Genomic DNA, 2804 nt, shown 5'->3' on the forward strand with positions numbered 1-2804 from the left:
ACCTTCTGTCTGAGACAGGAGCTCTCAAGGAATCTGGTGCTTACCAATTTAGTTATATCAGCTGACCAGGCGGCTCCAAGGGTCCTCTTTCTCCACTTTCCCAGCTTTTAGATTTCGGATACCTGTCACACCAGACTTAATGGAGGTGCTGGGCATTCGAACCCAGGTCCTCTTGGCTGCACAGCAAATACTTCTCAGCCTTGGGCTATCTCCCTAGGCCCAAGACTCAGGACATTTTATAGTTTGTAGTGCAGGCTAAACATTCCTATATGTTTAATTATAAATCTCTAGAGCTCTTGGGATCTGGCATGTCTAATATCATAATTACTATCACCCTTCCCACTTCCTTTCCAATGATAAAAATCAACTCCATTTCACTGGAGTAATTACAGAGAACAGAAATCACTGTGATTCATGAAAAAGCATAAGGGTGTTAAAGTACCTGCCAAGAGTAGGATTGTCTCAGCCATAATAAAGTCATTTTAATTTAAATTCCATGGATCAATACTGTTCACCTCAGAGTAGAAAAAAAGAACTAGAAAACAGACTGTAATATGAATAGGCTGTTAAGTGACTTAAGGTTTATTTGTATATCCAAAATTGTATGCTATGGGTCATAAGCGAAATATCTAAAATAAACACATACTTGAAATAGAGAAAAACTGCTCTCTGCTTCTCCCTGTTCCAGAGACAGCTGCATCTTCTTGTGCAGTGCCAGCCTTGTCCAGTAGAAAAGATGGTGAAGGTCGGTGTGAACGGATTTGGCCGTATTGAGTGCTTGGTTACCTGAGCAAAGTGGAGATTGTTGCCATCAACAACCCCTTCACCGACCTCAACTACATGGTCTACATTTTCCAGTAGGACTCCACCCATGGCAAATTCAATGGCACAGTCAAGGCTGAGAATGGGAAGCTTGTCATCAATGGGAAGCCATCTTCCAGGAGCGGCATCCTGCTAACCTCAAATGGGGTGATGCCGGTGCTGTGTATGTCATGGAGTCTACTGGCATCTTCACCACCATGGAGAAGGTCGGGGCCCACTTGAAGGGTGGGGCCAAAAGGGTCATCATCTTCGCCGCCCCTACTGCCGATACCCCCATGTTTGTGATGGGTGTGAACCATGAGAAATATGACAACTCACTCAAGATTGTCAGCAATTCATCCTATACCACCAACTGCTTAGCCCCCCTGGCCAAGGTTGTCCATGACAACTTTGGCATCATGGGAGGGCTCATGACCACAGTTCATGCCATCACTGCCACTCAGAAGACTGTGGATGACCGCTCTGGAAAGCTGTGCTACTCTCTTGAATACCATCTATAAAAGGTCACTGCACCACCCCACGCACTCACAAAAAGAATTAGAGAAAAACGTATGTATGTATATTCATAGGACAGGAAAACTTCAGGATTTTTTGTTTGTTTGTTTTTTAGTTTTTACACTTTAAACTTATGTACTTAACTTATGCATAACTTATGTATGCATCCAAGGTTCATAAACCTTAGGAATCTAGCATAATACAATTTATAGACCTGTGAGATCTTTTAACTCACTCCTATCAATGTATAGAACATGCCAGAATGCAATATAATTATATTTTGTATTTATTATTGTATTTATGTATTTATTATTGAGACCATGGTTGCTGTGTAGCCCCGGTTTGCCTCTACCTTGTAATCCTCTTGCTTGAGCCTGTGAGGGCTGCAGTTTCAAGAGGGTGGACATACTTCACCGAGCTCTGCTTCATCCTTTCCCCCAAGCTTATTAACATTTATCTTAGATATCTCCAATATTCTGTTTTCTGTTGAGATAGAACAGCTTGGCTTGTTCTACAAGGCTCTGCAGGGATCCGATGCCTGGGTCCTTGTTCATAATATGTTTCTGAGTCTCGTTCAATGTTGTACTGCTTGTATATGTGTAGAATCTAGGTAGGTGATGTAACTCATCCAGTCCCATTCTTTGTTCTGAATATCTTGGTTATTTCAGGAACTTTACATCGAAATTGATGCCTTTTAGGGTGTGTGCGTGTATGTGTGTGTTTGTGTGTATGTGTGTGTATGTCTCTGTGTGGTGTGCATGTATGTGTGAGTGTTTGTGTGTGTATGTGTCTCCATGTGGTGTGTGGTATACATGTCTGTGTATATTTATGTGTGTGTATGTGTTTCTCTGTGTGGTGTGCATGTTTGCGTGTGTGTGTATGTGTATGTGTGTGTATGTCTCTGTGTGGTGTGCATGTATGTGTGAGTGTTTGTGTATATGTGCCTCCATGTGGTGTGTGTGTATTTGTGTGTTTATGTGTGTGTATAGATATTTGTGTGGTATACATGTATGTGTATATTTGTGTGTGTGTTTCTCTGTGTGGTATGCACGTTTGTGTGTGTGTGTGTGTGTGTGTGTGTGTGTGTGTATGTATAGGCTGAGGCTGAGATCTATGTCATGTGTATTCTTTAGTGGCTTTCTGTCTTAGTTTTTGGACAGGGTCTCTCACTGAAGCTGAAGCTTGCCTGCTGAGCTGGCTGGCCAGCAATGCTCCTAGGATTACCTCCCCTTCCCCCACTCTGTCTTCTCAGTTCTTAGAGTACAGCTGCATGCTGCAGTTGCTGTCTGGATTTGTATGGGTGTTCTGGGGATCCAAATACTTTACTTATTGGATCATCTTCCCAGCCCCTAAAATTACATTTACATTACAAAACTTAAGTTATCAAATCTGATTGTTAAGCTGGGAATGAAGCTTAATGGGAGAGTGCACCTACCTAAAATGCTCAAGACCCTGTTTTCCATCCCCAAGGCAGAAATGAACAAACA

The 2804-nt window shown here is 42.3% G+C and overlaps 1 pseudogene; it reads left to right on the forward strand.

Moving 5' to 3' along the window:
• The first annotated feature begins 736 nt into the window (after positions 1-736).
• On the forward strand, positions 737-1322 carry LOC110337981 (annotated as a pseudogene).
• The last annotated feature ends 1482 nt before the right edge of the window (positions 1323-2804 follow it).

This window comes from Mus pahari, chromosome 21, assembly GCF_900095145.1.
Source record: "Mus pahari chromosome 21, PAHARI_EIJ_v1.1, whole genome shotgun sequence".
NCBI classification, from domain to species: Eukaryota; Metazoa; Chordata; class Mammalia; order Rodentia; family Muridae; genus Mus; species Mus pahari.